General features: G+C 37.3%; 1 pseudogene; it reads right to left on the bottom strand.

Moving 5' to 3' along the window:
* Positions 1 to 13,601, bottom strand: part of LOC133051018 (protein O-mannose kinase-like) — a 107,399-nt pseudogene extending 93,798 nt beyond the window's left edge.
* Between the last annotated feature and the right edge of the window lie 12,818 nt (positions 13,602 to 26,419).

The raw sequence follows: 26,419 nt of genomic DNA, 5'->3' as shown, positions 1-26,419 counted from the left end.
TTGCCCATCAACTGTAAGTTCAAAGTTCAGTCCTTTACACAAGTTGGAGTAAGGTGTACTTTCTCTGATCTCTGAAATGAATCCACCTGCAAAAGATGCAGGTTCAATCCCTGGGCCCAGGAAGATTCCCTGGAATAGGTACCCCATTCCAGAATTCTTGCCTGGAAAATTCCATAGGCAGAGGAGCCTTATAGGCTAAAAGCCCATGGGGTCACAAAGAGTCAGACAGAACTGAGCGTACACACACACACGTCTCTGATTTCCCAGAGAATATTCACACTCTACTGTCATTAGGAACTTAATTTTCCATGTCCTCCACCTTCACCCCAGGCAAAGAGAAAGGAGAAAAAAGCCAGACTGTATGGTTCTATGTCTTATGCTTTTTGGTATCCTCCTCTGTGCAACACATGCAACACATATGTTCACTAAATATTTGTTGAATTAACATAGTGATCAGGAAAGAACTGGAAACTAGAATCCAGAAACTTTCTTTAAAATAAAACCCTTTTTACAGGGGTTGTGATAGGGCATAAAACAAAGATTAAAGGCCTTCAGAGAAGGAAGAGTCCCCCAAATCCCTATGAATTGGAGCCTTTGGGAGCAGCACTATGGTCATAACACAAGATAATCACCACCCTTGGTTACAAGCTTCTTCAGTGCCAACATAGAGGCGAACACAGCCTAGATGGGCTGAGTTCATCAGAAGTGGCCTGAGTTGTAACTAGAAAGGTGATGTGGGAAGTGGCAGGAAAAAAACTTCTTAGACAATGAGAACAAGCAGAGATCATGGTATGGTAAAGAGCTGGCAATGGTTTAGCCTCAGAAAGGAGGCCCATTTTTGTTGGAGAAGGGTCATAGGGTAGGGTTGCAGGGGAAAGAATGGACACCATATGGTCAAAGGGTAGAACAGGGGCCAGGTCAGTGAAGGATCATCAGGGTAAAGTCAAGGATCTGGGACTGTTTTCTAAAAGTGATGTTAAGATCTAAATCAGGTGTGCAAATGATTAGCATTGCATTTTAAAACCATCACTCACCTAGGGAGTGGAGAATGTTGGTAAGATCTGCATTACCTTAGAGAAGCCAGAGTTCTCTCAAGTAGCTTCCATAATTCAGATGAAATGTGCATGTACACGGAGTTTGGGTGATTGTTGGTGGAGGCAGAAAAAGGAAATTAGACTGGACATACATTTAACAGGCAGAATGGACAGAATTTTTGATGGATTGGATGGTGGAATGAAGAGAAGAGAAAGTGAAAATGTTAGTCACTCAGTCATGTCCGACTTTTTGTGACCCCATAGACGGTAGCCCACCAGGCGCCTCTGTTCATGGAATTCTCCAAGCAAGAATACTGGAGTGGGTTGCCATTCCCTTCCCCAGGGAATCTTCCTGACCCAGGGATCAAACCCAGGTCTTCTGCCTTGCAGGCAGTTTCTTTACCATCTGAGACACCAGGGAAAATTCCTGGAAGAGAAGAGAGAAAAAGATAAAATGTAAGCTTTTGGTTTGAGTCTCTGCAAAGAAGATGGTGGTAGCACGTAATGATGTTAGGTGAAAGAAGCGTGTGTAGCAAGTAAAAAAGTTCTGATTTTCATGTAATAAGTTTACAGGGTCTATTAGACATCTACATGACAATATTGAGGAAAGATCAACATCTGAGGATAGAGATCAAGGGAGCAGCCTGGGTTCCAGATATAAGTCTATCAGTGTTCAGCATCTGGTAATGAAATCCACAGTATTTTTCAACATCACAAGCCAGAGTTACAAGCCAGAGGTACAGAACCCCCCTAAAAATTCTTTTTGGTGTGATCACATGTAGTCTTATTGCCCTGTAATAAATGCCCCCCCAAGATATTTTGTGGGGAAGGGGAATGGACTTGGTTCTGGTGTGTCTTTACATGGGACAAGCTGTATCCAGCTACCACAGCTTCAACTGCACATTTAACCTTAGTTATTACGTAACCTCTCAACTTTGAAAGCATTTGGGTGTTTAAATGCTCCTGAGGGCATAAGGGCTCCAAGTCCTTAGAGCTAGCAGGGAAGAGGTCACTGCAGTAGGCCTTGAGCAATCAAAATTGTTTGATAAAGAATATCACCATTTCCCCTCATCTTCGTCAAAGAGATAAGAGTCCAATGATGGTGGAAAATGAAAACACAATGCAGTGATTGGCTACTAAGTCATTTGGTATCAAAGGAGACCAGGCTGCTTAAATGAGACAAACTTGGGACCCTCTCCTCCCACATTTTTGCTCCAAAGTTATGGAAAATATCACTGTCATGAAGAAATCAGAGACAATATTATGTTTTAGTTTGTTACATCTTTGTTGAAACAGTTCTTAGGCCATGGTATTACCTGTCTTTCACAGTATGATGTACATTGTATGTCCACCAAATTTTAAAATCATTCTTGTTGATCTCTGTGGCACATAATTTTTTATCTTTTAAAACCATCTAACATCCCTGACTGTTTCTAAACAGAACCGCATGTTTAGTTGGTTAGCTACCTCCTATATTTTCTCAACTTAACTATACGTATCTTCATACACAATGGATAAGGAACTGGCATGAGACAATTAACAGGAAGTATGAGCAGGACATTTTCTTAAAAGAAACTCAAAGGAAGAAACTTTTCTGTGTCTACTGAACATGGTCAGCTCTCAGGTCTGCATACCAATTATGGAACTGAAGCTGCTAGTCTGAAAAAGACAAAGTGAGGCAGTGCAAAGAACCTGTGTCCTAGGACACACTATTTGGGTACCAAATTAAATAACTCTTGAAGTGCTCTACCAAGGGACTTTTTATTTTGTGAAACTACTATTTTTTTCCTGATTCTTCTAACCAAGTCATTTAGAATTATCTGTTGTTTTCTGATACTGTCAGCTAAAAGCACGTTGATTAATAAAACCTCCATATTCTCTAACTTACCCCAGACCTCAAAGGAAGATAGCCAACACACACACACACACACACACACACACACACACACACACACAATCCATCTCACAGCATTATTATCAGGAGATAATTGTGCAGGATGGTTTTGTGTGCACATGCACGTGTGCATGCCTCTTGTTCAAAATGATGCAAGGGGCAAAACTCACCTTATCTAACTTCCTTTTTTAACCCTCAGCTTGTTTGTCTGCAAAGTGAGAATCTGGAGAAGAGCATCTCTAAGAAAACTTCCAGATTTTATGGTTGTGGAAGTGTAGCACATCAAATGTACTTTAATCTTCCCTGTCCTCTCTGAAAAATGGAGTGAGCCTTTGAGATAGACCCTTGGAGCTAGTGCTTCAAGAAACCTAAAGTATCTATATTAAAGACAACACATGGTTTATGTAATTACAAGACTACAAAGAAAAGAATATTCATACCTCTACCTCTGAAATTTCCAGGAATTCTTTATGCTAAAGTCTGAAGCCCCTAACAGAGGTCATCTGTGGGCATTGTTGAAAAGACAAATAACAAACAATATACTAGGAAAAAGATTATCTGTATATAACACTCAGATATTAAAGAAAAGCTTCTGTTATAGTCCAACGATTGTCATTAGTCAAAAACAGACTCTTGAATTCAAAAGTGAAGGTGAAGTTGCTCAGTCGTGTCCGACCCTCTGCGACCCTGTGGACTGCAGCCCACCAGGCTCCTCCGTTCATGGGATTTTCCAGGCAAGAGTACTGGAGTGGGTTGCCACTTCCTTCTCCAGGGTATCTTCCTGACCCAGTGATGGAACCTGGGTCTCCTGCATTGTAGGCAGACACTTTACTGTCTGAGCCACCAGGGAAGTCAAAAGTTACTAGTTTTGAATTCAAAAGTTACCAGTAAATTAAAGAAAGACCAGCTATTATTAGCATTCATAAAAGTTGGTGGTACTAAATCAAACTAATGAATAAATCTTTTATTCTTACTAAGATTTACCTTCAGTAACCCCTGTCTGGCTAATAATGTCTTATACTTGGATTATCCTGAAAGATGGACCAGGAATCTGTCAGTCTTCACTTTCTACCTAACTCCTCAGGAATGTTTCCCAAGGTCACAGAATTTAAATCTCATGATCTTATCTTTGTAGTCTTTGCCCTTAAGCTTCACCCTCAGGATGCAGTCACATTCTGAAAAATAGCACTGTGAGCCCCCCATTTTATACTTGCAACATCATTTTTCACCCCTTCCAATTATTTGCACATTATAGTCAGTTTCAGTTTCAACTCAGCAGTGCTGTCATATCAGTTGCATTGCTTTACTTCTTTATCTTTTGCCCATGTTTTCTCTGTGTCTGGAATATTTTCTTCTATCAATCTAAGAACTCCTCTGTGGAATTCTGTTCTGAGCTTTGTGAATGCTCCTCTGAAACCTTACATTTGCTTCATCTAGCAGTTATCATTTAAGATTGCAACTGTATTAATTTGCATCCTAGACTGTATTTCAAAACAAAAAAACAAAAAAAAACAAGCATTATCACCCTCTTAAACATTGAAATCCTCTTTCACTAAATGTTGAATGACTGAAACAATAAAACAGTGAGTCCCAGTCTCTACCCACCACATCATATTAGGCTCACCAATCATTGTCAGCATTTCTTGAGTATGTCCTTTCAATGGATTTTATTTCCTTCAGAGGACATGCATAAAGGAAAAAATTTAACCATAGCTCCCCTTCCTTGATTAAGAATATCTGTCTTGAATAGTCTCTCTGCCCTATTTCTTCCACTGTCTCAAAAAATGTATTGAAGTAAAGGGCCCATCTATTAAATGCAATAATACTTTTGTGCTATTTAATTTCCATTAAAATAAAGCAGAGTCCATTTTTCTTTAGGCCAAATCTTGGAATCCAAAGTTGTGAGAAATGGTGTTTTTCAATCCAGCAGCAGTGATTCATCTTGGAAATTAAGGTTTGTGATGAGAAAAAGCCTCACTAAAGTGCCAGAGTCAATAGTCCCCCTACATAACCTCATCAATTAAAATCAGCAGCAACTAGTGTTTGCTATGTTAACAAGAGCCCAAAAAAGGGACAGAGACAGTCTCTGTTTGGACACAGACTTTCCTTAACTCTGATGTAGAAAGACACTCATAATAAAAAACCCATTTTTGGCTTAGAGAAACTACCCAACCTCAAGAGGATTAGCATATCTGTTGTCACAAGACATGAGACCCCTTTGTCATCTCTCCAAATGTTGTTTACATATTTTAAAGCAAAACAATTCATTACTCAAGGATCAAGGAGGACTAGCGTGATTCTGAACTCAGAAGTCAGACTGCATCTCTAGAGATGAATGAGTTTGTAGCTGCCTTTGAACATTCTTTCATTCAAAGAATCTTAATTGAGCACCTGCTGCTGCTGCTACTGCTAAGTCGCTTCAGTCGTGTCTGACTCTGTGCGACCCCATAGACGGCAGCCCACCAGGCTCCCCCGTCCCTGGGATTCTCCAGGCAAGAACACTGGAGTGAGCTGCAGAGACCTGCTAAGAACCAGATATTGGGCTAAACATTGGAATTAACAAAAATAAAAGACAGAGACCTTTTAAGAGTTCTTTAATAGCTAGTGGAGAGACATATAGTAACAAATAATTATAACTCAGAAGACAAATTGTTATTAATCAGATATAGAGAAGATTGGGCTTCCTTGGTGGCTCAATGGTAAAGAATCTGTCTGCCAATGCAGGAGACGCAGATTTGACGCCTGGGTCTGGAAGATCCCCTGGAGAAAGGAATGGGTACCCACTCCATTATTCTTGTCTGGAAAATCCCATGGACAGAAGAGCCTGGTGGACTACAGTCCATGAGGTCATAAAGGGGTCAGACATGATGTAGTGACTGAACAACAACAGAGAAGATTATGTGAGAACACAGATGATTAGTTGAGACTATGACTGGTTTGCCTAGGGGAGTCTGAGAACTTTCACTTAGAAAATTCTGTATGAGGTTTCAAGTGAGAATATGGGTTTTTTAAAGGACCATTGGGTGGAAGGATAAATGAGACAAAGGAAACAGTGAGCCCTGAGGTAGTAATAAGACTGTGTCCATATTATGATGAAACATCTCCCCAGTTCACCCACATGTGCAATCCATGCAGCCACCCTCTGTCTTTTCCATTTTCTGTAGCCTAGCACCAGAATGAGTAACTGCATTTTTTATTAAGTTAATCAGCCCTTTAGATGGCATTTAAACTCAATCTCCTTTTCTTCCTACTTTTCTGGTACAGGTTCATGATGAATCTTGCAGATGTTACTACAATATTAGAAGATACTTTTCAGCTCCCTGGTGACACCAAAATGAGTTTTATCATCATTATAGTTAATAATAATTGCAAATAAAATTCTCAGCTTTTATGTCATAAAAATTGATTCTCACTATACACCTCTCTATGAAAATGTCATATCCCTTAAAAATTGCTTCTAGAACAAATTATAATACAAAGCACTTACAAAGCATTTTTGTTTGGGGAGGTAATTTTAGTTTATTGCCCTCTGTTAGTGGGGAAAAAAGCCTTGACAGGGTTAATTGCCTTCCCTAAGATCACATGATTCATGGTAGTACCGAGGAAGTGAGAACTCAAATTGAGGATGACACTCCGAAGGAAAACCCAACCAATCTGCCTTACATTTCATTCACAGGTGGTAGGGTAAGTTGTGCACATTTGATCTTTTTCCAAGTGGAAACTGTAAAAACTAAGCAAAATTCTGAAGAATTTCCAAGAAATCTTTCTGTTCAGAAGGTAAGTTTTCTTTATTTTAGAGCTTATCACCCGGCTTAAATCTAATTCTGCTACTGGAACACCATGCTAGGTCTGTTAATGGGAGGTCAGGTTTGAAGATGATAATTAATTTTGGTATACTATTGCCAATTATATCCTACAAATGTGGCCTATATCCAAGAGCTAAAGAACATTCATGAAGAGGAAAGAAAGGCTATAGTGATATTCCTGCCTACCACTGTTTTGCCAATTTTCAGAGGAAGCTGGCAAAAAAGGGAGACATTTATCTAGCACACTTTCTGCTTAGTGTGACTATGGATCTCCTTAGTTACCAAAAAGTGTTGATTATCAGATGACCTCAAACCAAAATCAAAAAACAGAATCATCAAAAGGCAAAGAAAATGTAAATACACATTTAGAGAAACTTAATATGAATTTAAAAGACCATCAAGATTTCCAACCTGGTTACCTATTAAACAAGATTTTAAAAATTGACTTAGCTCATCTTAGAGCAGATAGACCTGAGCAGTCATTTTGCTATTGCTGTTCAGTTGCTAAGATACGTCCAACTCCTTGCAACTCCATGGACTGCAGCACATCAGGCTTCCCTGTCCTTCACCATCTCATGGAGTTTGCTCAAACTTACATCCATTGAGTCGGTGAGGCCATTCAACCATCTCATCCCCATTTAATAATCATTTAACCAATCATTTAATAACCAGCAATTATATATTTGATGTCTAGTGTATGCAGGATTTTGTATCAAATAAACTCTGTGAGCAATGGCCTTGTATTTGTATCAAATAAGACCTGTGAGCAACAGAAGAAATGAGCCTGATGAGATCTCAGCTCTCATAAAATTCATGTTAGTTAATGACCCTGAGTGTCCTTCCAAAGTTCTTCAGGTTCCATCTGTGGTACTCAGCCAAATCTTACAGGTGGATCATAGCACAAATGGGTCTTATTAGGTAGTCTTGGTAGTCATTTAGCTCCATGTTTCTGAAATTTTAACACACATCTGAGCCCACAGAGGACTTGTTAAAAGACAGATTGTTGGATCCTATTCCCAGGGTTTCTAATTGATTAGGTCTGGGTTGATTAGGCCTAATTGATTAGGCCCCAAAATGGGCATTTTTACCAAATTCACAACAATGCTGATGCTGTTGGCTCAAGAACGCCACTTTAAGAAGCATTACTTTAACTTATTTATTCTGTGCTCCAGTTGTAGAACCATACCTTTTCAATGACAAATAGTGGTTTGTCATCACAAATGTATCATCAAGAATGTCTTTACTACCTGACCATAAGTTTCTAGAAAATGAAGTAATATTAAGTATTTTCTAAAATCATTCAAATTTACCTCAAACATTCTATGACAATACTTCTTTGAAGAAGTTGCCATTTAAATGCATAAATAACAAATAAAAAGAAACTTTCTATTTCTTCTATTTTATTAAGAAACAAGGCCAGCAAAATACAGAAATGGGCCAATTATTATAACATTGTCACTCTTTACTAAAAAGAAAATATAAACATTAATACTTTCTTATAAAACAGCTTAATTGACATTTATTTAAGATAAAAGTATCCTATAATCTTTTAAAATTCAAATACTTGCCAATAAATTCAACCTGTAAATGACTATAATTGCTTATCAACAGAATTTCTAACGTGGTCCAATTTGTGTTTATCGCAGTCTGTGATTTTTGTCTAAGCATATGAGGAAACTGTGTCAGAATAATTAAAAAGAGGTAGACCATTCTAACAGTGATGAAAAAAATTCTCACACACACTATCCTTCATTCAAATTTTCTGTAAGTCTTCTCCTCTGGCTTCTTCAAATATCATCACTTAAGACAATGACCCCTTCTCCTAATGGTGAAAAAAAAAATATGTTCCTTGCCAAGTGGAACTGTAGGGTTCACTGAATACAGATGATAACTTTTTCTTTAGTGTGTCTAAGTCTGCGTTGAGAATATAATTTAATAAACTTTCTTTCTTTTTCTCCCTTATGACTAAAGTCCTTAGGATTAAAGCCAAAATTGACCTTGAAGACAAGATGCAATTCAGAAGTCTATTATAATCTTTGCACTTAGAATTATACATAATACTAAAATTGGGAGGCTACATTTTGCAAATTGTGATGACATAAGATTTTTTCTTAGATTCTGTTGAATTTTTATTTGGATATTTAATTAAGAAATGTTCTTTAAGACTAAATTACAACACCAACTCAAGTACCATGTGAAATACAGATGAGGTGTCCATTCTTAAGGCACGGGGTATGGAATTAACAACCATCAAGATGCCAGTTGGTACCATTCCAAGCCAGATGAACCATGCCAACTCATCACAATGTCACACTCCAAAATTTTCAATTTACTAAAGACAGAAATCATTTTCTAACCACATACATCCTTAAGTCCACAGATTTAACAACAAAAAAAATTTGTGATTAAATTTTCATTCTGTCCTACTTTATTTTATACCATGTTTCTTATAGCATAATTTTAACTGGGGCTGTGGTTTACAGGTAGTAGGGGAGAAATTATTTACTAGCATAATAACATTTTAGTATTACAGTATAAAAAGACAGCCAAAATTATGAAAAGAGTTTACCTGTTCATAGATGTTCTACCCCCAAGGCAATGAAAATTCTAAATACTCATTCAAATATATATTGTAAAACATTTCAGCTACTGCAGCAGGAATAGAATGAAATTAAGACTTTTAGGCCTTGAGATCCTTTTCTATGTAGGACTAGGGACCTGGGTTTGAAGGTATCAGTAGAATTAAAAAAAACCAGGCAAGTCTTGAAGAGAGGAAAGGGAAAGAGAGAGACTGATATGAAAGGCTCATGGATGGGAAAAATAAGATAATATTGTGTACTGTATTTGGAAGTTACCATAATAAAAACATATATGATTCTTGACCTGGGACTCACCAACCCTAGATAATTTATGCACAATGTCTAACTTTTAAAAAAGGATGGAGTTCCTTTACTACCCTTAGACATATATGGATGTTAGATTTATATTAAAATACAAAATAATTTTTTAAATCTCTCACATTTTTTAGGCAAAGTTCTAAATTTACTATTACACTGTGGGGGGAAAGGCAAATCAAGTCCAGAGATTTGGCTGCGAGATTTGATTTGCTTTCAGTATAGTCCAGAGAAGGCAAAATAAGGAAGAAAAAAACAAGTTTGTTTTCCAAGGTGGGGATAATTCTTCAGAAATCAAGTTTATAATAAGCCAAGATTAAATCTGTGTTTAGCATTCCCAGATAGTCCTTGAAACTTTCCATTACAAATCTCACAATGAAAGATCTTTTTAGAGTGCTGCTATACAGACGGTAAGATTTGCAATCATTTTAGGAAAGGCTTTACTGCTTTGCAAGTTCTAAAATGAGAGAGGACTTTATGAGTGCATTGTATTCCACATTCCATCCAAAGTGATCTGAGAACATGCCTAGAACCTTTATTTGACTTTCTCTGCTCTATTCACTCTTACCTGTTTTGACTATAAGAAAACACCCACTCAAGCACATCAGGAAAACTGTGTTGACTGGTTGAGTTGGAGAATGGCCAGAATGGCAAAGACAAATGTCAAGGCACCTGAATAACGCTGACCATTTTATCTCATTATGACTCCTCCTAATCCCCTTTTCTCCAACTCTGTTACTACCATGACCACAAATAGCTTTCACTTGAAATACTTGCCAGATTTGACCCATTGCACATATCATTGTTTTTTAAATACTTCTCGTAGGGAAAAATACACACACACACACACACACACACACACACACACACATACATACACACCTGTTCTTTCTCCACGTACACATTTTGGCCTTTAAAGCTATTTTTAGCCAATTCAATTCATTTTTGTTCATTCCCACTGCATTCTTTTTAGAAATGGTTAAACCACCAAGAGAAGGAACAGCCAGCATTTACTATACTGACAATGAGGAACAATTGCCTACAGGTTTATTACACTGAACTATGGGGGGACAGTCCCTACAGGTTTTAGAATTTCAAAGTGCAACAATTTACAAATTCTTGAGTATCTGGATATTTCTAGAGCCCCAACTGGTTCATGTATCATTATCTACAGGCCAGCTAGATTTCATAAGGGAGTTTTATTGCAAAGTTTCAGATAGTAACTTTAAAAGTGAGCAAAAATTAACTCCAAAAAATCATGCTGTAAACAAAACAAGATAGATTCCAGAAGTTCAAAGAGTCCTTTGAGCCTTAATATCTCATAACTTCCCCAAAACCTCTCCTCTTATGGTTTCTCTTTAGGTTGTTACTGCCTTTTGTTCATAGGCTAATGCATTACCTAAATATAGATAGCCATTTTAGTATAAATTCCAAAAGCCATAAATGTTTCATAATTGAGCATATAATTTGAAGTAAGAGAGCTTTTCCACTCATCCCCTTTTACTGTTGCAAATTGGAAAATACTCAAGTAATTACTCCCTTAATAGTTCAATGCTTGTAACTATATATATACTTTAGGAACATCACAAGCCTCTTTTGCTCCCCAGAGTAATATCAAGGGGGGAGGGGCACAAAACAACTTCACTTGTCCAATTAACCAAATCACCCAGAGGTTTGATTCAAGATTCCTTAATGAATTCAAGATTCATTAAGCCATTAATATAATACACTGCTAAATGGTGGGTTGTCCAGTTTTTATGATGCCTTTCATTTCAATTCAGTGGCTGCAGTTAGAATGGAAAAACCAGCATCTGCAAGATCAGCAAGATGATGCAAAACCTTACACTAGATACATTTATTTTTTTCTGTCTCCACAGTTTGTCTGAGGGCAGTCAATGCCAGAACACCAATAGGGAAGTGATTTTCAGTCCCAGAAAGTAGCATTCACTTGCCCTTATTCAATACATAAAAGGGCAAACAAAACACTTGATTCCTATGACCTCAAACACTTAAACAGAAAGCCACCAGCCATTTTATGGTTTTCTAAACATACTCAAAGGTATAGTGCCAGATTGTAACTCTACCACAGTTTAGACTACAGCACGTATTTCCCACTAGAGTTTGTATATCACAAATGTGGAGTACTGTATATACTGTTTGGGCATTTTTCAGTAATGGTACTCATATAATTGACATATGTGGAAATCTCACATGCAGAGAAAAACTTATCCTAAAGCTCAACATTTTATTTCTAAACTTGGACACAGTGCATGAAATCCAATGCTGAAAAATATTACACTTTTGTAATTAGAGATGGTATAAATTATCCTGATAATTTGGGTTCTTCATTATTTTAGTTAACTCTATGTTTATTATGATGGGAGTCTATGCATCATTTGATATATCCTGGAGACTTCATTGCTTTTAAAAATAATTGCAGATAAATGGAAGAAAGTGTTCAGTTTATGGTCTATTTATCACTGGAGGACTCTGACAGAGGGTAGGTAAGTTCACAAGAAAGAGACTTATTGCTGAAAATTATATCCCTTTTATGACTGCAGTCTATGCAGTATTTTCAAAGGTCTTAAATATAACTCCCAAATAGTATAATCATAAAATGAGTCTTCTCAAATTTTGGAATCTCAATAAAAGGTATGCATTGTATGGAAATTAAAGACCACAATAATTAATTTTGATCCATCAGGCTGTCAGTTTCTTCTGTAAAAGAGTTCCAGAGGAACCCATTACTCCCTGCCCCTACAGAAATGCAAAGTACTTACACAGATAGTAATCTAATAAAGATAAATGGCAAGATAAGAGTAAATTCTTCACTAGAAACCTGGTTATTTATAAGTCCTTACGACCATCCCAAATAAGAACAAGGCGAATGACATAAACATTAATAATTAAACAGAACAATAAAATTCTGAGTTGATCCTTTTCATTTAACCATGTCAGAAAAAGACTCAAATTTAAAACAAGCACCTGTCTAAAACAGTGACTCCAATCACCTTACTGTTTCTGAGTTGTATGGTGGCATATATAAGGACGTACATTTTTATACTTCCTCTAAACTCTTTTACACCCTTTATAGTCACTTTAGTATAACTACCAGTTCAACACTCAAATGAAGGATGCACTTTTCTTTGGAAAGAATGAGAAGTTCCAAACCCATATGACAATGAAACACTGTAATAAAGTCTGTATTCAATTTAATATCATATGTTTCCAGCAGTTGCAAATTCTACACCAGTTCCATCTAGAAAAACTGACACAGATCAAAAACTCCTCTAGAGGCTCACTAAACTTTGTTTCTGAAATACACCGTTGATACATTCTAAGTCAAAAAAAGCCAGTCATCAAGTCAAAACAGTTATTTAGTGCAAACTACTCTCTCTATCCTACATACATATGCAAACGAACCAAAGACTACTCGATCCACCTTCAATTCAAACTCAAACCAACTAGGCATCGCCACTGTCAGCGCCCTGCCATACCAATGCCCATGTTTGAGCTAAATGGATAAATATACCTTCGCAGAAGCAGAGAGAAGAAAGAAAACCTGGGTCCTACCTTGATGGTTTTCGAGGGCTGACACTTGATGTGATGGGACACGCTGGCAGTTTGGTTCATGTTTCAGGACCCTGGACAGTGCACGATCCCAGGTGGAGTTCCAGGAATCACTGGAGATCAGGTCTCCCTTATTGGACTTCAGCTGGGGCTGCTGCCGGTGCTGTTGCTTCTGCTGCTGCCGCTTCTGCTGCTTTCTTACTCCGGAGGCTGAAACGCTGTCAGGCTGGAGGGATCTGTATCTCACTTAGCCCTAAAAAAAGCATTCACTTGGTTCATCAGTCTCAAAGCTCTTGGCGATACGGAATAGAAAACTAAAGACTGTTTCAATTCACTTGCACTGTACCTTTTCAGTACTGAGATGTGACAGCTTCACAGTACAGCCAATGATCTTGGCTCTCATTCTCTTTTCAAAGGGATGAATACCAGAAAACGTACAGAGATCAATTGCAGTACCACAGTTTAAAGGGATATTCTCAACTCCCCTAAGTCTAACGAGTTAGCACTTTTTTTCAGCATGAAATAAATCTTTCTCCTTTTCTCTGTATCCCTCTCCTGATTTTTTAAACCATAATTCATTCTCATTCTGATACTAAATCTTATTTCTTCCAGGGTAGCGTGTGAAATCAAAACACCAGTAAATGCTGAAAAGGAAGGACCTGTTGCCCAATTTAAGATTGCAGGTTTATATATCTGTATGGGAAAGGACTGGCATTCTCTACCCATATTTAAGAAATTCTGCAGTAACAGTCAGCCAAGACACTGAATCTTCTGTAAGCAGGAAGAAAGCCTATGATATATAAGAAAAGTTTTCAAATACAATAGCTATTGGATGTCACGCCAAAGCAAGAAAATGGTTTCTTTTTTCCTTTTGTTTTTATGTTTAACCATCTATTTCCCTGATGCCATATTTGTTTTTATTTCTTGGGACAGACTAGTATTGAACTCATGCCTGTCTAACTTCCCACATAGTTACCTTTCTATTCCAAAGAACACTCTAGGCAAATATATTATAAATAGTTATGAAAAAAAGTTTCTCTAGAGTCACCAATCTCAATTGTCACATCAATGCTAAGATGAATTTATCCTAGTTAGAAATGAGAGATCCAGCAGGGTTGACTTAATGGAGGAAATTATTTTCCAACATGTATTATAAAGTATTAGATGTGACCTAGGCTGAGTCTGTATGTCTCATGTATTTTTGAAGACCAACACTTTTACTCATCAAAAATATATCCTGCTGGTGAAATGCCAAGTTTATAAAATTAAACTGCATGAAGCTTTCAAGAAGCTTTATGAGTAGGCCCAGAACATTACAGATAAACTCTAGCATGAAATAAACTAAAAAGTTTTGTGACATAATTTAATTTATACTTGATTTAAAAATACATTTCTTGTTCTGAAATGGAAAGGGGATTTAAATATTCTGTACAGGAGTCTACAGATGTTTGAAGATACACAAGTTGCAGAAACTGATAGTTCTTGAAGCACAGTGGAGATAAAGATTTGACTTTATCAAGATCAGACACTAAATCAGAAAGGTTCATGGCAGGAGTATTAGAGAAATTAATGAAATATTAGGCAAAACGATGGAGCCTTTAGGAAACAGGCCAAGGTCATGTCCAAGAATCTGGGGTACCAGTATCAAGATATCACATTGAGCACAACCAAAGGACCAAGAAATTTTGTGATTCATAATTCAATATTTTAAATCATAAGTTTGGCCATCTTTGTGGCTTACATTATATTTTTATTGCATAAGATGTTTTAATAATCCATAAATTAAAGAATTTATGTTAAAATTTTCAAACATTTTGAATTTGAAAATAATTTTAAAATATATCATATTTGTGGGATATAGCCAAATCAGTATTTAGAAGGAATTGTGTATATTAGAAATGCAAAAGGGCACAAAATTAACAATTAATAAGTTAAATGATCTCAAGGAGTTAAAAAATGGTAAAAAAAAATAATAATAATAAGATCAAATACAGTATAGGGGAGAAAATAATGAAAAAAAGGGAAGAAGCTAATGAAGTTAAAAAACAATACCAAGTGTATGACCCAGTGGACAAACCCACAAACCCTTAAACATGTTGTTAGCAGGGTTGATAATCTTTGAAGAATTGACTATCCCATACAAGTAGGGTTGACAGCTCCTCTTTCTTAGACGATACTTGGTAACTGGATATCTGAGGAAACTTTGGGCCTAGTTATCTAGGTAGTTCAGAGAGAATGGGGGTTAGGGTGATGGAGGCATCTGGAAGGGCAGAGTATAAATTCAGACAAAGTTCTTCATCCACATTGGAGAACTATACAGCATGGGAAGAACCATCAGTGCCCCAAGAACTCTTAATCAAGGACAATGAGAGAGCCAACGCTTACATGTTTACCACAAAGAAGGCACAGGAAGCTCAGTTACACCCACTACAGTCACATAAGATGCCACTCCTTTCCCTCCTTCCTTCAAAACTGTCTTCCATCCCCACGTAGATGGCAGTGAGAATATAAAAAAATACACTGGCATTACCATCTCTAGGTAAGTGGCCAGGACCCACCTTAAATCCTTTTCCAATGTTGAATTTTACAAATAAAAGAAAAAAACTCACATTAAGAGAAAAGGGTGACTAGTATATATCACACACTCCCTTTCCATTTCTCCCAGCCTACACTGTATCAAACATCAAGTCCAAAGAAAAAGCAATCACTCTGAACAAAATATATGACTGATGTCTCATTTGGGGTATAGTTTTCCCTTTCAGTTACATTATTTTTTTTTTCATGAATCAAAAAAATTAAAATCATTATAATTTTTAAAATTTGTATTTCAAATGTATAGATTTTTAATAATTATGTGAAATCTTCTATCTTAATATGTTCAATTGTAATTACTACCAGAAAAAAATAGAGATTTTTAAAAATTTAACCAAGTGCTAGAGAACTGTTAGTATTGATTAATAAAGATAGAAATTCATATATAATTATTCTAATTGGGATATATATGGTTAAATAAGTTCAGTGTGAAAACAGCTATAAAGTTTCATAAGTTTTTCACATGGTAGGATTTTTTTTAATGTTTAGATCTATTCAGAAAACACTACATAGTGAATTATGGTGAACTAGAAACTTCAGGAAATTTAATCCAAAGAACCAATTTCAAATTTAACACCAGTAATAATCATATAAAAATATGCTATTTTCAGATTCCACAGTTCATGGAAAAGTAGAAGTGAATCCCTTCCACCCTCTTCACCAAATAATAAGGAAGATGGCTACTAATTTTAGAAAATATAACCCATGATAGTCCTTGAACAGCTATTGTTTGATCTGGGAAACGGAAGTCTAGAACTGACCTAAGGGAAATATCCCTTTAGAAAAAACATTATCATACTATCAAGTAGATTTCACTGCCTTCTCTCTCTTTGGTTCAGGTCCTGTCATATCTGTTCCTAACTCGCTGGTCACAATGATGATCTACTAATTGAAAACTGAGGCAATACCAAGTCTTTATCAATGAGAATGGTATCCAAAAGCATGTTAAACTGTTTCTTTGGTATTTGGATTTCACTATAGGGGCTTCCATGGTGGCTCAGACAGTAAAGAATCTACCTGCAATGCAGGAAACCCAGGTTCAATCCCTGGGTCAGGAAGAGTCTCTGGAGAAGAGAATAGCTACCCACTCCAGTATTCTTTCCGGGATAATTCCATGGACAGAGGAGCCTGGCGGGCTACAGTCCATGGGGTCAAAAGAGTCAGACATGACTGAGCGACTAACACTTTCACTTTCATTTTTCATAGAAAATCCAAGTTTCTAAATAACCATAAAGGAGATCACCTCCTCATCTTAAACACCCACTCTGTTATGTCCCAAAGACTGGTTTGCATTGCTTGCTAGAATCGGAATGCAATGTCAATTCATCAGTTTCATTGGCCTGGAATGTAAGGTTACTTAATTTCAGCATGCTTCTTCTTTCTTCATAAATGTAATATGCTTCTTATATCTGCTCAACTTCAGATTGTTTCCTAAATTCATTCAGGTTGATGTCAGTGGCCTCATTCTGGCCTTTAAGAATTGATCTTTCCTAGAAACCAGAGAATCAGTCAAAATAGGCAAGGTTATACTGCAATAATAAATAATCTCAAAATCTTAGGGGCTTAAAATAATGAAGGCTAATTTCTCATGATGCTGTATGTGAATAGAAGATTGGCAGGGAGGTTCTTTCCAAATTAAGATAATTCAGGGTGATGGAGAGTCATCTTGATATGAACTTCCATAATCAATAGGGCAGAAGGAAAAAAATGGCAAATCACGCTTTCACTTAAACTTTTGCCTAACAATGAATAGCACATATTATTTCTTGCATTAAGGTGGCCAAAGCCAGTCCACATCACACTGAAGTTTAGATAATAAGGAAGTAAACTTCCACTATATGCCTGAAGAAAAGAGGGATCAGAAGTGAACAACCCTAATGACAAACCACAAGCCTTTTTTACTGCTCTTTCTTCCATACTCAGAACCCATATATGCAGCTGGTCTCAAGATGCAAGGCCATTCATATTTCAGGTTCTGCTGCCCATGACATCTCTTCATTTGGAAGAAATGATGTAGATACAAGACAGAACTTCCTTATCCTTCACATCCTGCTATTAACAGAGCTTTCACAGAATATTTTCCCTTGTTTTTCAGGAGTGGGGCACAGACCTATAATAGTCTTTGTTTGCAGGAAAATACCACAGTTGAATGTGAGGTAAGTGGTTTGATTTTCCCTGTGCTAGTAGATAACTACAAAGGCCAAGGATGTTGGTCAGTGGCAGAGGAGGTAGGTCTGACTACATTCCAGAACACATACTCATCCATTATGCTATACCAGTAAAAGACAGTTTTTATTCTTCTAAGCATAGTAAGTCCACTAATACAACAGTATGTGAAACTCACAATTTTTATTCTTTCAATAGGAATCATTTCAAGAACTGCTTGAAAGAGCCCAATGATAGTATTATCAACTCCCAAGTAGCAATAAAATGCAAATTCATGGGGAAAAGTAACATAAATATCTAAACTTTACTTTTATTTTAGATAGCCGACTACTATATGACTGTGAAAGTATTAGTCACTCAGTCATGTCTGACTTTTTTGCCACCCCATGGCTCCTCTGTTCATGGAATTCTCTTGGCAAGAATACTGGAGTGGGCAGCTGTTTCCTTCTCCAGGGGGTCTTCCCAACCCAGGGATTGAACTGGGTCTTCCACACTGCAGGCGGATTCTTTACCATCTGAGTCACCAGGAAAGCCCCCATATGTTCGCAATCTACCTGTCTAGAGTCATGTCACATCATATTACAACTAAACAGTATGTTAAAGAAATTATGAAGGTGGTAATTTAGAAAGTCATGTATGCATGTCAGTCTCGTCTGAGAAGCACTTGCCTTACATTTTTGATGTATTAATGTCTTCCAATTTAAATAATGAAGCATTTTATTGTTCTCATTCAGGACAGGAGGTATTGCCTAAAGCCAGATGGATGTGAGGAGAGATTAGAACTCTTAAGTGAGATTACTGTCTAGTCTACGCCACTGACTCTCTCAAGCTGACTCCCCATCCTCCTACCCAATAAGAACCATTACAACAGTCACTGTTCTTGGTATTCATTTAGTCAGTCACATCTGACTGTTTGGGACCCCATGGACTACAGCATGCCAGGCTTTCCTGTCTTTCACTATCTCCTGGAATTTGCCCCAACTCAAGTCCATTGAGTCGTTGATGCCATCCAACCATCTCAGCCTCTGTCGCCCCCTTCTCACACCCTCAATCTTTCCCAGCATCGGGGTCTTTTCCAATGAGTCAGCTCTTCACATCAGGCCGCCAAAGATTGGAAATTCAGCTTCCAGCGTCAGTCCTTCCAGTGAATATTCAGGGTTGTTTTCCTTTTGGGTTGACTGGTCTGATTCCTTGCAGTCCAAGGAACTCTCAAGAGTCTTCTCTGGCACCACATTTCAAAAGGATCAGTTCATCAGTGCTCAGCCTTCTTTATGGTCCAGCTCTCACATCCATATTTGACTACTGGAAAAACCATGGTTTTGACTATATAGACCTTTGTCAGCAAAGTGATGTCTCTGCTTGTGAGTGTGAATCATCCCTCATTGCATCTGCTTTTACTGGCATTGGTCTCCTAACGTTTTTCACTCTTTACTTCTTGTTAACCATCTCTTGACCATCACCACGAACTCCTCAGGAAGGACATTTGTCTGACCCTTGACTTTCTCTCAGAACAATAACTTGTATATAACCTAAAGATTACTTATTTCCAAGTACATAATACAAATATCAGATTGACCGACATTCTTGACAGCTTTCAGCCCCCCATCCTTCATCAACCAGAAACAAACATGAATATCTCAGAAACTATTTCTTACCCAGAGTAGAGTCCCACACCAATGAAAAGACCTAACATTATCTCTGCTAATGTTATTCAGTCCTTTGCTTTCATTTTCAATGATGACATTTATGTTTTGTAGAATAATTCTCTTTGCAAAACTGCCAGCTGAAAATATGATCCAAACCCTAAATTTATAGAATACCAAAATAAATAGCCACGATTCCCTCATGAGAGATTTCTGTAGCTCTCCTCACCCTTAGTTCTCTTGTTGAAATAATTCAGCAAATAGGGACCCCAAAAGTACCATAGAAATGTCCAGTTCTATATACAGATGCTTCCCTGAATAAATAGAATACATGGAAATAAACACTGGAGGTAACTCCTCATGTACACGAAACAATTTCTGCTTCTCAATTGCTGACAAATGCCTTCAATAAATTCTCTCCATGACCAAAGTCACAAATCACTGTGAAGACAGAAATGCATACATAAAGCTCACTGTATTATAGTTCCCCAGACACTCAGAAACAGACTTCTTCATCCAGTTCAGCTATTAGTGACAGTAGTCCCCCAAGCCACACTACTATTCTAAAGTTCCAGGACCTGACTGTTTGAAGTTTGACTACAGCTCCCTGGTCACCCATTTATCCTTTTTCTCAATCCTTCCTGTTCTGAGGGCTATCCCAACTTGTATGGCCTGCAAGGAGTTCACATGTAAGACAGATAATCAATGGGCATAATAAAGTAGTCATTATTATTATAGAGAAAGCTTTGGGAAGCATCCAGACCTGGACCTCACTGTATGTCCCACACTTTCAACAGAATAGGGTGGAGCCATGGATTTCCAGGACATTGTACCCTTTCTCTCTACTGTAAATGGACAGTAAACAGATATTCAACTCCGGTGACTAACTTCTATGTTTGTAGCAAGAAAGAGATGCCATCACAGCCGTATTTCAGTGTTTCGCCTATTATGTAAGGGAACAAAGTGGTCACATGGAAATTCTGTTCTAGTTCAACAAAATTATTGTTTAGAAGACAAGTCTTACACAATAAATCCAAGCAGAGGATTCAAACAAGTTAAATGCTTGTAATCTTTGGGAAGTATAATTACAGGATCCAAATTAAAACTATCTCCTCTTCCATCCTGGCCAATGTGCCACTCCAGGAGGATCCTAAAATCAAAGTTAAAATGAGTATTCTTGAACTTCTGCAGAAAGATTGGGAAAATGCTGATATTATACCCTTCCTGCCATTCCCAATCATTACACATCCTTCCATGGTTCTTTAAGTCGCTCTCCTTCCTCTATTTTTTTTTCCTGATTTGCCCAAATAAAGCTGAGCTCCTCCTCCTCACATTTTATCTTTACCACTTTTATGATATTAATCTACATTCTGATTTTTTTCAGTAGCTTAGTTCTGTATTATTTTTATGTCATTAATTTGCCCGTAAGTTCTTGAAGGGATATGATTACAACTCAAAATTCCTCATACACCATGAAATAAATACTTCAGTATAGACTATATACCCGGAAGATCGATAATTGACTGTTATTTAATTAATAATAAAGTCTGTTCATTAAGTTTAGCAACAAATAAGTCACATTTAACTTGGCTCAGAGCACTTTTGTGATGTGATAGAAGAGACATGAGATTTCAGTGGGTCAAAAGGTGAATAAAAGGTGAGAAAATAGACATGGAGAATATAAATCATTCTTACGAAACTCAGCTGTAAAGTGAAATATGTGTGTGGACAAGGTAATAGCACCATATAAATAAAAATTATTACTATTAAACCATGAAGCCTATATTAACTACTAAATTTTTCTTTTCTCTAAAAATATTACTAAATCTTTCTATCCTCTTCCCCTAACAAATATATCAGATATGAGTCAGCATGGGAACCAAACAGCAGATGTGGTACTGAGCTTATTAGAAAATTTAAGCAAAATACACAGTGTCTGCAGTAATAGCTAAAAGGGTGCAGCAACACAAAAGAGGCTGTGTTTTATTCAAAATTTTTCAAAAAAAAGAAATCCACAAGTTCTTCTACAGGATTCTTGCTTTTATTCTATAAAAGTTCATTGTAATTAGGTGCTAAACTTGCTCAAAATTACTGTTAGTTCCTTTTGTGTCATAAAAAGACCCTAGAATGATGTTTCCCACTGAGAAATTTTTATACAAGGACTGCTTGAACTCTAACAGTTTACAACAAATAGTTAAAGCATTCATTGACTGACAGAAAAAATGTGTACCTACTATGGTCTAACAACATGCCAGGCACAAGCAGTTCAAAAGTGAGAAATAGCAATCTTCTTCATTGAACTCACCTTCAAATATGGGGAAGACAAGGTCAAATGGTGGTGTCCAATACGATGCAACTACCTCTAAGGTTGTGTGGGCAAAAAAACCTTCTGGGGGAACGTGCCACATAAGCTGAGTCATAGAAGCTGAGACAGGAGAGTTTACCTGGTGGGGAAGTCAAAAGAAACAGGAAACAACAATGCAGCAAGTTTCAGAGGAAATCTGAGGGGATGGGGTAAAGATTCCTGGTGGCAAGATCATTCTATATGAGGATGAGCTTTCTATTTCCAATGAGATTGGAAAGAAAGGGGCTCATGTGAAGTCAGTTGCAAGTCTTTCTCTGTATCAAGATGGGCATTTGAATGCAGGAATAGATTCTATGCTAAACAGGAGTTAGCATATTCTGCTGAGAATAAATGAGGCAGGGGACCCGGGCTAGAGAAGAGTAACAAAAGGTTGAAAGAGCTACAGAGAAGAATTGAGCACAAGTGGACCAAGGATAAACAAAAAGAAGGTAGGATGGGGTGGGAGATGGAAGCAGGCATTCAGGGGGGTGGTGACATGTGTATTCCTGTGGCTGATTCATACTGATGTATGGCAGGAACCAACACAATATTGTAAAGCAATTATCCTCCCATAAAAAATATATGAAAAAGATATACTAGAGAAATGCCTATTATTCAGGTCTTCTGCCCATTTTATAATGAGTTGTTGATATCAAATCACTATGTTATACACCTGAAACTAATATTGTAAGTCGATTATACTGCAGTTTAAAAACAAAAAAAAAAAAAAAAAGGAAAAGAAAATAAATAATCCAATCCTTTGGCTAGGAAGTAAAATTAAATGGAGACCTGTTTGTCAAAATAGGGGGGAAACAGATATAATAGAGGAATAAGGGTCCAGCTGAAAAGGCCATAGCAGTAATTCCAGAGTGGTTTTGGATGAGTACCAAGGCCATCTTCGTAGACCAGCTCCCTGTGTGGCACGGGTTAAAGGTCACCAGAGCTTCACGTTCTTACCCCATTTTCACTGGCGGCCTGAAATGTCCATACTACTTATTTAGGTGCTAGGGCATTTCAGGTCTCCCTTCAATACAAAGAAGAGCAAACACAGAAAAAGATATCAAACTGAATACATGAATTTCATTTTGCTGCCTCCAGAAAATCCACCTGACAAATAAAGAGGTATTTTTAATTACAGTTACTTCTCATAAAATTATGCTACTTACATTAATACATAATGGTATGCTATTTTGACTCTTCAGCAAATTAACAAATATTACTTTTTTCATATCTCAGTTTTAATTTCCAATTAATCAACATCAATAGATATAATAATATATTTGCATTACAAACAATAAATAATTGTTCTTTGGCTTCCCAAGTTCAAAAAAAAATGTTAAGATTAAAGAGTTTTGTTCTTCAACCAAAACGTTTAAGAGCCACTAATTTAGGAACTTGCCTGGTGGTCCAGTGGCTAAAACTCCACACTCCCATTACAGAGAACCCAGGTTCAATCCCTGGTGAGGGAAGTAGATCCCACATGCCTCAACTAAAAGATCCTTCATGCGGCAAAAAAAAATTGAAGATCATGCATGCCGCAGCTAAGACCCAGTACAGCCAACTAAATAATTTAAAAATATACCTTAAACAAAAGAATCACTGGTTTAGGGTAAGGAGCAAAGTAGATATGGAGCTCATTCAGGTTTCTTTCTTTTTTTTTTTTGGTAATGTCAGGTGTTATGTAAGTGCATAACCTACTATTCATCTAGCCCTCTAGTTTATAGATGAGAAAGTTGAAATTTAAAGACAGTCAGGCAACCAGTTAGGGGTGAAGCCTGAGATGATACCAGCAATTAGTGGCAAAGTCAGTTTAAGAGCCTGTGTTTCTTGTCCTCTCCCCTCAAGACCAAAGCTGCTGCTTCTGTGCCATATAGGATCCTCAACCTCAGTTTCCAAACCTACATATCATTTTTTATGAATGGATATTATAGTGGACATGGTGTGTGTATGTGTGTGTGTGTGTGTGTGAAAATTTTTTCTAGAAATGGCCATTTTTGCCTTCCAGTTTTCACTCCTCAGAAAATTTGTCCTCACAAGCCTCTACTTTATTTTTTTTCATTTATTTTTATTAGCTGGAGGCTAATTACTTTACAATATTGTAGTGGGTTTTGTCATATATTGACATGAATCAGCCAAACCTCTATAAGGACAAAAAAAGCCAGGTGCCCATTCCTCCTGGTTATAGTTAAAGAGGCTAGAGGTAGACACACAAACAAAACACACTTCTCTTTATGGGGTTTAGAACTGAAAAGTAGAAAATATAGTCACTGTCTACTGGGAACTTGAGCCAGAAAAATTGAGTAGTAGGGACTGGGGCCAGGGCAACCATATCTGACTGAGACTTGTCAAGCCCAAAAAAATGTGAACGGAAACAGAGGATATGCAGAGAAACACAGGGGAATAAAGTGGTTCCCAATTCCCCAGTTTCTGATTCCAGGACCCTGTAAGGCCCAACAACACTTTTTTATTTTGGTTTCATAAGGTTTTCTTTGATTTGTCAATATTGCTTTATCTATTTCAATTAGGTCTTCATTACTCGCAACTCTGTGACCTTATATGAGGACAAAGGTGCACATTGACGTAGCCCCTACCTTGGTCATGATGAAGGGCAGCTTAGGAGTGTGTGTGAGAACAGGCAGAGCATAGATCAACAGCAGTGTCTAAAGCCCAGCACTCTGCAGAGAGAACAGAGATATATGTTCATAGTTGGCAATATGAGAAATCACATCAGAGATCTGTAATTTGGACTTAAAACGTAGTGGCCACTTTCACCGAAAAACTGGATTTAGATATATTGATAACACATTACAAGGTCTTCATAAACAACTATTAAATTAAAAACTGAAATTATGACCCACTTGTTGCCAATTCTAGCTAAATGTTATCATCATCTGGAAAGCCCCTTATTCAAAACTTCTTATTCAGTTGGCCTAAGGTGAGATCCATGTAAAAGTTTTCTTTTTAAGAGCCTCCCCTCATCCCCCCCCCCCCCATCAACTGATGTTAGTGTGAGATGGTGACAGCAACAAGGACCCCAGAGGAGGAACTCTATAGGTAAAAAAAAAAAGAAATTTTCAGGAATTTCTAGCTACCTGCTGTAATTCAGAAACAGAAGGTAAAAGTGGTATAGAAGAGAAAAAGACTTCTTCCTGGATAAACACCTTTTTCCAACAACACAAGTGATGACTCTATACATGGACATCACCAGATGGTCAATACCAATATCAGATTGATTATATTCTTTGCAGCCAAAGATGGAGAAGCTCTATACAGACAGCAGAAACAAGACTTGGAGCTGACTATAGCTCAGATCATCAGCTCCTTATTGCAAACTTCAGGTTTAAACTGAAGAAAGTAGGGAAAACCACTAGGCCATTCAGGTGTGACCTTAATCAAACCCCTTGTGGTTATACAGTGAAGGTGATGAATAGATGCAAGGGTTTAGATCTGGTAGACAGAGTGCCTGAAGGACTATGGATGGAGGTTCATAACATTGTACATGAGGCAGTGACCAAAGCCATCCCAAAGAAAAAGAAATGCAAGAAGGCAAAGTGGTTGTTTGAGGAGGCTTTACAAATAGCTGAGGAAAGAAGAAAAGCAAAAGGTAAGGGTGAAAGGGAAAGATACAACCAACTAAGTTCTAGAATTTTTTTTTAGAAGGAGCTTAAAGACTGGAGCAGTGAACCAGCAAGAAGCTAAGAAAGAGTGTCAAATCAATGAGAAATCCACAAGAGGAAAACACTGGAAAGAATGCAGGAAGTGGCTGTGCTAGCAACTCAAGCAACATCAGGTAATAAAGTATTTTCATCAGGAGATGGCTGAAATGTCAGAAACAACGTAACCCCCACTACAGATGACTGTTTATTGTTTGTGAAAGCTCCTTCTAAAGCATTGTGCTAAACATGCTTGAAAATAGCAAGGGAATCATATGGGATGTGGCTCTGACTCCTGGTTTATAGGGATTCAAACTGTAGTAAGTGTAAAATTATCTTTTAAAATATGGTTCTGATATGATGGGGCCTTCTCAAACATAAGAATTTTACATGCACCCACACACACAAAGGCATAAGACTTTGGACAGTTGTTACTGGTATCAACTAAAAGTGATCTTCTGTACAAAGCAGAAACATAGACACAGAGGTAGAGAAAAAAGGTGTGGATACCAAGAGGGAAAGCGGGGGTGGGATGAATTGGGAGTTTGATATTGACACATATACACTATTGATACTGTGTATAAAATAGATAACTAATGAGAACCTGCTACATAACTCAGGGAACTCTATTCAATGCTCTGTGGTGACCTAAAGGGGAAGGAAACCCAAAGAAGGGATAAATGTATACATATAGCTGATTTACTTTGCTGTGCAGTAACTTAACACAATGATGTAAAGCAACTATATTCCAATTTAAAAAAAAAATTTAACAAAATTTAAAAATAAAAGCTTTGTCTTCATCCACAAGAAGGTGTGGCACTTA

Source organism: Dama dama, chromosome 33 (genome assembly GCF_033118175.1).
Source record: "Dama dama isolate Ldn47 chromosome 33, ASM3311817v1, whole genome shotgun sequence".
In the NCBI taxonomy this organism is placed as follows: domain Eukaryota; kingdom Metazoa; phylum Chordata; class Mammalia; order Artiodactyla; family Cervidae; genus Dama; species Dama dama.
Note: the sequence above shows the minus strand (reverse complement) of the source record. Positions and strands in the feature narration are given on the sequence as shown.